The sequence below is a fragment of the Equus caballus genome, chromosome 6, assembly GCF_041296265.1.
Source record: "Equus caballus isolate H_3958 breed thoroughbred chromosome 6, TB-T2T, whole genome shotgun sequence".
NCBI lineage: Eukaryota > Metazoa > Chordata > Mammalia > Perissodactyla > Equidae > Equus > Equus caballus.
Genome location: NC_091689.1, coordinates 42,922,691 through 42,932,271, shown reverse-complemented (window position 1 = coordinate 42,932,271; position 9,581 = coordinate 42,922,691).

The window sequence follows — 9,581 nt, the reverse complement described above, 5'->3', positions numbered from 1 at the left end:
TGCCAAAGTGAAACTACTTTCCTCAAAGCACTACAGCTATAGATGCCCCATTTGACACCAGGTGAGAATTATCTGTCCCGCTCATTAATTCTCCTCATCCCCTTTTCCAGAGGCCCCTTAAAATTGCTTTATTAATTTAAGATGGTACAGGTTTGGCCTGGACATTGCTGAAGGGGTCCATTTGAAGAATTTTCAGCATTATTTCCTCCTTTCCTCACTTCTTTTCTTCCTTTCTTTGTTTTTTTGGGGTACTTTTTTATTGTAGTAAAACACACATAAAATTTACCACTTTAACCATTTTTGAGTGTACAATTCAGTGACATTAATTACATTCACAATATTGTGCACCCATCACCCATGTCTATTTTCAAAACTTTTTCGTAGCTCCACACAGAAATTCTGTACCTATTAAACAATAACTCCACATTTTCCCCTCCCCAGACCTTGGTAACCTCTGATCTTTCTATCGCTATGAATTTGCCTATTCTAGGTACCTCAGATAAATGGAATCACATGATATTTGTACTTTTGTGTCTGGCTTAGTTCACAGAGTATAATGTCTTTGAGGTTCATCCTTCTTCTAGCAGAATTTCCTCCTTTTTTAAGGCTGAATAATGTTTTATTGTATGTATATATCACATTTTGTTTATCCTTTCATCTGTCCAACACATGGTTGTTTCTAGCTTTTGACTATTGTGAATAATTCTGCTATGAACGTGGATGTAAAATATCTGTTTGAGTTCCTGCTTTCAATTCTTTTGGGTGTACACTTAGAAGTGGAATTGCTGGATCATATGGCAGTTCTATGTTTAGCTTCTGAGAACTGCCAAACTGTTTTCCCATAATGGCTGTACCATTTTACATCCCCAGCAGCAATGCATAGGGGTTCCAGTTTCTCCACATCATTACCAACGTTTAATATTTTCAGGGGTTTTTGTTTGTTTGTTTCTTTTTGTAATAGCCATCCTAGTGGGTACGAATTGGTATCTCATTGTGGTTTTGATTTGCATTTCCCTGACTAGTGATATTGATCATCTTTTTATGCGCTTATTGGCCATCTGAATATCTGCCTTGGAGAAACATCTGTTCAAGTCCTTTGCCAATTTTTGTATTGGGTAGTGTGTTTTTTGTTGTTGAATTCGAGGAGTTCTTTTTTTTTTAAAGATTTTATTTTTCCTTTTCCTCCCCAAAGCCCCCTGGTAAATAGTTGTGTATTTTTAGCTGTGGGTCCTTCCAGTTGTGGCATGTGGGATGCCACCTCAGCATGGCCTGATGAGCAGTGCCATGTCCCTGCCCAGGATTCGAACTGGCGAAACCCTGGGCTGCCGAAGCGGAGCATGCGAACTTAGCCACTCAGCCATGGGGCCAGGCCCTCTAGGTGTTCTTTATATATTCTGGATACTAATCCCTTATCAGATATATGATTTGAAATATTTTCTCCCATTCTATGGGCTTTAGCTTCTTAATAGTGCTCTTTGATGTACAAATATTTTTAATTTTGACAAAGTCCGATTTATTTACTTTTTCTTTTGTTGCCTGTGCTTTTGGTGTCAGATGCAAGAAATCATTGCCTAATCCAATGTCATGAAAATATCCTCTATGGTTTCTTCTAAGAGCTTCATAGTTTTAGCTCTTTTGTTTAGGTCTTTCCTCCATTTTGAGTTACTTTTTGTGTATGGTGTAAGGTAAGGGGCCAACTTCATTCTTTTGCATGTATACATCTAGTTTTCCCAGCACCGTTTGTTGAAAATACTGTCTTTTTCCAGTGTTATTTTCTTTTATGTTTACATTTTTTAGGTTCCCTGCTATGGTGAGACAAGTGGGAATTACTTAAATTGTAAGCAATATATAAGCAAAATATGTTATATTTAAGTAAATATGGTAACAAAATCAGATAACTGTTATATAGAGCTGTTAATATTACAAATCTAAGTTTTGCCTCATTCATGATGCCCTACCTCTGCAGCCTAAAATGATTCCTTCTTTTATTGATCTCTTAGCTTTCATTGTCTATGATTTTTTTGTTATTAATTGGCCTACCTTTTACTCCAGCCACTGCTGAAGCAACCAACTTTTCTCTGGTATAATTCTTGTATTCCACCTCAGAACTCAGAGACTGAGGTGAGGAATACCTGCAAACCCAACCAGCACTCATGCATACACAGCCTAGACGTGCAGGGGAATCAGTGCCCCATGGGGTAAACCTTGACCAATGGGATCAGGAACCAGTCCTTCCTGATCTCAGGTGGATAATTCTGAGGCCATTCAACATGGCTCCTCAAAAAGTCCTGAAGAGATGGAGACAGTTTCCTACAACAACCAATTTGAGAATACGCCTTTGTATTGGTTTTTCCTTCTTTCCCATTTCACTCTTCCCAGTTTCATGTCCCATGTCCCATGTCCCATGTCCCATACTCTTCCAGTCCCATGACTGCCTCCCTCTCCCCTCAAAAACCTTTTACTCAAGCCTTGGTCTCAAGCCTTGCTTTCCAGGAAGAACACAAGTGATACAGTAATCTCAGTCTTTTGATAGCTCTTGTATTTCCTTTTTTTAAGTCAAAAATAACAAATGATTTTTTGTAACCAGTGATACAAGATTAAGAGGAAAGTAAATGTTAGGAGTCAGCAAGGACTTGGCTATTAAGACAGAAATTCTTGGTTTCTGTATTAGACTAAGCAAAGGCAATAGCCTGAAAATAGCCTTCTTATGGAATCAGCTATTTTGCAGCCACTGTCAGTTGACTGGAGGCTATAATTTCTCCTTTCTTTCATTATAGTGCCTCTTTCACAATGCATTGCTCCGTGCAGGGAGAACTGGTGTGATAACTTCTCCTATATAACTGTGCCATCCTCCTTCCCCTTGCTTTTTTTTTTTTTTTTTTTAAAGTTTATTCATTTGTTTTTAAAGTGTACAATTCAGAGTTTTCGGTATATTCATAAAGTTGTGCAGGCATCATCACCATCAACTTCCCATTTTCATTACTCCGAACAGAAACCCATACTCATTAGCAGTCACTCCCAATCCTCTCCGCCCCCAGGTCCCTGGCAACCACTAATCTACTTTCTGTCTCTATAAATTGCTCTATTCTGGACACTTATTATTCATGGAATCATACAACTTGTGGCCTTTTGTGTCTGAATTCTTTCACTTATCTTAATGTTTTCAAAGTTCATCCATATTGTAGCATGTATCAATACTTCTAATGTTCTTTTTTCCTGACATCAACCATTTCCTTGACATCAACTGGGTATCCTACAATTTAATTCAACTCTGACACTAACTTCTGGAGCTGGCATCAGACCCTATAGGTTAAAGGTTCACTCTCACAAGACTGCCCCCACTTCAGACACCAGCCACAAATGTAGTGCCCAGGCTACCTACGTTCCTGCCCATCCAGCTACAAATTCAGGGGTTTCCATGACCCGCACCTAGGTTTGATAATTCATTAGAACAACTCTGACTCACAGAACTCAGGAAAGCACTTTACTTACTGTTATTGGTCTATCGTAAAGAGTACAACTCAGGAACAGCCAAATGGAAGAGGTGCATGGGGCAAAGTACAGTGAGGGGAGGCACACATCTTCCATGCTGTCTCAGGGCGTGCCACCCTCCCAGCACTTCAATGTCTTCACTAACTCGGAAGCTCTCCAAACCCCGTTGTTTAGGAATTTTTAGGGAGGTTTCATTACATAGGCACAATTGATGAAATTGTTAGCCATTGGTAATTGAACTCAATGCCCTGTCCCTCTTTCCTCCCAGGAGGTTAGGGCGTGCGGCTGAAATTTCCAACTCTCTAATCACCTGATCTTTCTGGCAACCGCTCCCATCCTGAAGCTATCTAGGGGTCCAACAGGAGTCACCTCATTAGCATAAACTCAGGTATAGTTAACAGAGGCTCCTTATGAATGACAAAAGATTCTCCTATCACCTCTCTCACTCAGGAAGTTCCAAGGGATTTAGGAGCTCTGTGCTAGGAACTGGGGAAAAGACCAAATATATATTTCTTGTTGTACCATAATACTTCCTTCCTTTTAAAAATATATATAAATTTTCATAGAATAATTTTTATAGAATAACATAATTTTTATGCAATAATACTCCATTGTATGGATAAACCACATTTTGCTTATTCATTCCTCAGTTGATGGGTATTTGGGTTATTTCCACCTTTTGGCTATTGTGAATAGCACTGCTGTGTACATTCATGTACAATCTTTGTGTGGACATATGTTTTCCTTTTTCTTGAGTAAATACCTAGGAATGAAATTGCTGAATCAAATGGTGACTCCATGTTTAACTTTTTGAGGAACTGCCAAACTGTTTTCCAAACACTTGTACTTTTTTTTAACTTTCTATACACATTATTTAGGTCTTATCTCCCAGTTAATTATATAAATTCCTTGAAGGAAGGACCAACACTTTCTACCTCCCTGCATCTGCCACAGTACCTACCCTAATGCCTTACACATAGTAGGAACTCAGTAAGCATTTGTGTGTGATCGCTTAATTAAGGCAATATGCCCTCTATCCTGGGAGTCAGTAACAAAAACAGTCTCACTGTCAGCTGGGTGGTGGTCACATATATACGGTTTTCTTTGCTTTCCTTACTTTCCATGCTGGAGAAATTCAGGCAGCTGTTGGTGTGTGCACATCGTGGGAATGGACAGAGGGTGCGGGATGTTGGGTGGTAGGTGGCAGTGTAAGAGGGGGTGGGATTAGAAAGAATAGTTTACCTAATCCTTCTGGTCAAGTGCTTATACAGATTCTTGGAGAACGTTTATCAGTTCTTACTCAAAGTGATATATCCAACTTACTCCATCCTCGCAGACTGGCAATGATTTGGAATATCTTCCCTGTACTATTCAACTCATCTCAACTCTCCATTCACGTACATAGAGCCTTACTCCAGGGGTTCATCAGGACTCTTTTATTTGCAAGCGACAGAAAACCAACTTAAACTAACTCACGTGGGGAAAAAAAATGTGGAGGAGGATTTATTGGCTATAAGTGTTAGAGCTCCTACGCTTCAGGAGAGGCTGGGTCCATGGTCAACAGATTGTTTGTTCATACTCACTGTCTCCCTGAATCTATTGGCTCTGTTTTATTCTGTCTTGACTTTATTCTCAGAAGGATTCTTTCCACCTGGCAGTATGATGTCCCCTGGCAGCTCCCTTTGCTTCTCACTATCTCTTTGATATAAATACTAGAAAGCAAGGTAACTATCATGAGCTTTGACTAAATTCTGTTTACCATCCTGCTAGTGACAATGGTAGCTTCATATCAGGCTGAAGCTTATTCTTATTAAGGGGGGAACTCTGGAGATACCCATCTATCACAGTGTGTCCACTATTTCTTTCTCACCACAGCTTTCTCTGAAAATTCTTTGTTCACTAACCTGTGCCTCCTGTTCAGATAGCAAGCACTTAATTCTGTTCTCGTGAAGGAGCATAGGCTGATGTCAACTGTGGAACGACTGGAAGATACAGTGTCTCAGGATCCATTCTTCAAAACTTCCTGCCATTCCTTTCTTTCTCTACTTGCACCTTTGCTTTGGTCTTGTCAAGCTCATGAAGGGGGCCTGATCCTGCTGGGCAGCCGTTCCTGGGAGAAGACCTCAAGAGGCTGGTGAGGTTGAACCCAACGGTGGGCAGGGCATAGGCTAGGGCATGCAAGCTGAACCCGTTCTTCCGCTGACCCCAGCATTCCTACATCTCTTCCAATACTAAGAAATGAATCCCCACAATGATAATAAGAACTTGGATGCCCTCACAAACCTGGCTCAGCTCAAGGGCGAGATTTGGAAGTTTTCCATACCCTCTGCCTTCAATCCTTCTGTGGCTACTGCTTTCTCATCCCCCAAAACTTTCTGAGTCAGGAGTGGGAAGAGACGTGGAGAGGACTCAAGGCTAGCTCACTTCACACTATGTTCCCCTGCTGGGGGATGTGGAAGTAGTTTTTGCTACTCCAAGGAGTCCAAACATTCTAAACTTAAACCTAGGCAACATGATGACAACATATTTGTCACGGTAGAAGGATGTAAGCTTTTAACAGACTGTTTGCATAAATTATAAATTTTAAATATTAAACCTGTAGTTTGTTTCTTTGTATTTGTGCCTTGGGCCCTGCAAATGTTAGAAATAGACCTGCTTCTCTTTTTTCTTTTTCTTGCTAACTCTGCTGAGCTGTTGTCTTAGGCACCCTCATAAGAAGAAGGGAACTGAAAGCACTAACTTTGCCCAATCAAGTCTTGAATCTTTGTATCTGCTCAACCTTCCACATAAGGCAATCACTCACAGACCCAAACCCCAGCAAGCAGAGGCAGTTTGGGAAAGAGGATGATGTGATCAATGTGTTTAAGCTTCATTTGGAAAACGTCGTTGGTGTGAAAATAAAGAAATATATCCTATTGATGTTGGTTTAGAATAGAAAGCCTCAGCAGCAGCTGCAAGAAACCAAGGAGTGACGAGTAGTGGCATGCAAAACAAATATGAGAGCCCACCTAATGGAAAGAATCACTCGTTGGAGGAGCTCCCAGAACTTTGCATTAGTTGTCATACTACCTATCTAAGAGGTGAGATTTATTATGGTTACTTGAAGATGAGGAAACCGAGGCACAAATAAGTCAAGTATTTATGGTATGTGAATCACATCTCGATTTAAAAAAAAAATGTCAAATATCAACACTTGGCCAGGACCAGTTACATAATTTGCAGGGCACAATACAAAATGAAAATGTGGAATCCTTTTTCAAATATTATAAGGAATTTCAAGACAGTGGCAGCAGAGCATTAAACCAAGCACAGGGTCCTCCTAAGCATGGCACCCTGTGTGTTACACAGGTTGCACACCCAGGAAGCCAGCCCTGTACATGGTGCAGGTGAAGCCGGACAGAGATCTCAGGTCTCCTGGTCCCCAATCAGGTATTTGAACGTTTGAAGCAGATTAGTGATTCCCAAACCAGGGACACAGATTCCTGTGGTTCATCTGAAAGATTTGCTTGGATCTTCAGACTTTTTTCATTGTTTTACTTTCCTGTCATCTCTCAAGTTTGGGAAATAGAGAGCCATCTCTCCTCCTATCAAAAGTCAGTCCCTTCACACCAGAGCAGAGCCAGGTTTTGCGGGGTCCTGAAGCCTATGTAATTTGGAGGCCATCTTTAAGAAAAAGAATACAAAATTACAAACAAAAAGCCAGTCTTGAGAGAGGTCAATGCCAGTGAGGAGCCCTGAAGCTTCCTCTTCACTAGCTTCAGGATAAACCTTTCTCTCCCTGCACCCTGCCTAGGATGGCATCTCCTCTCAACAACGCAAAGCCTTTGTTCCTTTGGTTATCCCTTCCCTATCCTGTGTCATTAATCTCCCTCCATCCGTTACCATTCCTTCACTCCTGTCTCCCCTTTGGCTCATCTCTCTAGGTTCCTTCCTTGTCTCTGTTCTCTTAAGAGCCAAACTTCTTGAGAGAGTTAAGTCTTCACACGCTACTACTTCACCTTCCTTTTACTATCTTGCTTCTGTTCCCACCTCTCTGTTGAAAAATGGCATTTGTCATCATGCTTATGAACAGTATGTGGCTCACTTGTTGCTTAAACCGATGAATACTCTTCTGTGCGTATCCACCTGATCTCTCAGCAGCATTTTTCACAGCTGGGAACTCTCTTTCTTCAGGCTACTCTCTTGGTTCAATGACATCACAATCCCCTTGTTTTCCCCTTAAGTCTCTGTCGTTTTGCTCTCCTTTGCAGGCCCCTTGTCTTCTACCCACACGCTAACAGTCTTTATGGTATATGAATCGACTAACCCACCCAGGGCTCTTCTCTATCTACACAAGCTTCTCAACCCCACTTACTACTCTTGTGCTGAGAGCTCAAAATGCTCTCTCTCTAGTCTAGCTCAAACTTTATCTCTGAACTCCAGTCTCAGATCACTAAATGCCAGCTTGGCATCTCCACTGGGATATCTCATAGCTATCTCAAATTTAATATGTTTAAAACTGGGTTTGGGATTCCTTTGCTACTGCCGAGCCAATCCTCCCCTAGTTTTACTCATCTCAGTAAATACGCCACCATCTAACCTGTTGCTCAAGTCAGAAATGTGGGACTCATCCTTGACTCAACAGTAAGTCCTATGGGACCTCACACCAAAAACCACATCTCAGATGTAGTTACTTCTCTCCATTTCCCAAGGTAGCACCCTAACCTAACTAGTCTATCACTTCTAAGTTCTGGCAGTAGACATCACTGGTCTTCTCACGTCCTCCATTGCTCTCCCTCACTCTGTTTTTCATAAATAGCCAAAGCAGCACTGTCTCAAAGAAATATAATATGACCACATATGTAATTTTGAGTTTTCTAGTAGCCACATTAAACTAAAAAGAAACAGGTGAAATTAATTTTAATACTATATTTTATTAACCTGATATATTCCAACTATTATCAACATGTAATCAATATAAAAATTATTAGTGAGATAGTTTATATTTTAAGGTAATTTTAAATGTACAATTTTAAATATACCACATAATGTATATTTTATACTTCCAGTGCATCTCAATTCTGACTTGCCATATTTCAAGTGCTCAGTAGTCACATGTGGCCAGTGGCCACCATACTCTGAAGAGCCAGAGTGATTTTTTTTAAGATTGGCACCTGAGCTAACATCTGTTGCCAATTTTTTTTTTTCCCTTCTTGTCCCCAAAGCCCCCCAGTACCTAGTTGCATATTCTAGTTGTAGGTCCTTCTGATAGTGCTATGTGGGATGCCGCCTCAGCATGGCTTGATGAGTGGTGCCACGTCCGCACCCAGGATTCGAACGAGCAAAACCCTGGGCCGCTGAAGCGGAGCGCGTGAACTTAACCTCTCCGCCACGGGGCTGGCCCCTCAGAGTGATCTTTAATTTTTTTAATGTTTTTTCTTTTTTTCCTTTTTCTCCCCAAACCCCCCGCCCCGCCCCCGGTACATAGTTGTATATTCTTTGTTGTGGGTCCTTCTAGTTGTGGCATGTGGGACGCTGCCTCAGCGTGGCTTGATGAGCAGTGCCATGTCCGCGCCCAGGATTCAAACCAACGAAACACTGGGCCGCCTGCAGCCAAGTGCACGAACTTAACCACTCGGCCACGGGGCCAGCCCCTCAGAGTGATCTTTTTAAAAACAAGTTGGATTAGGTCACCACCTGCTTAATAACTCCTCAGTGGCTTCAGAGTGCACTTGGAACGAAACCTGTTAGCCTTGAGCTAACTGTTGCCAATCCTCCTCTTTTCGCTGAGGAAGACTGGCCCTGAGCTGACATCCATGCCCATCTTCCTCTACTTTATATGTGGGACGCCTACCACAGCATGGCGTGCCAAGCGGTGCCATGTCTGCAGCTGGGATCCGAACTAGTGAACCCTGGGCCACCAAAGCAGCACATGCGCACTTAACCACTGTGCCACCAGGCCGGCCCTGCAATATTTTTTACAAATAATAAATATTTGTTGAACAAATGAATCTCTGAGCACCCTCCCCCGCTCACTAAGGGAACTGAGAAACAAATTGATTTCAGTAATGCAATGTATCAAATGACAATAAATGCATGATAGATAAACA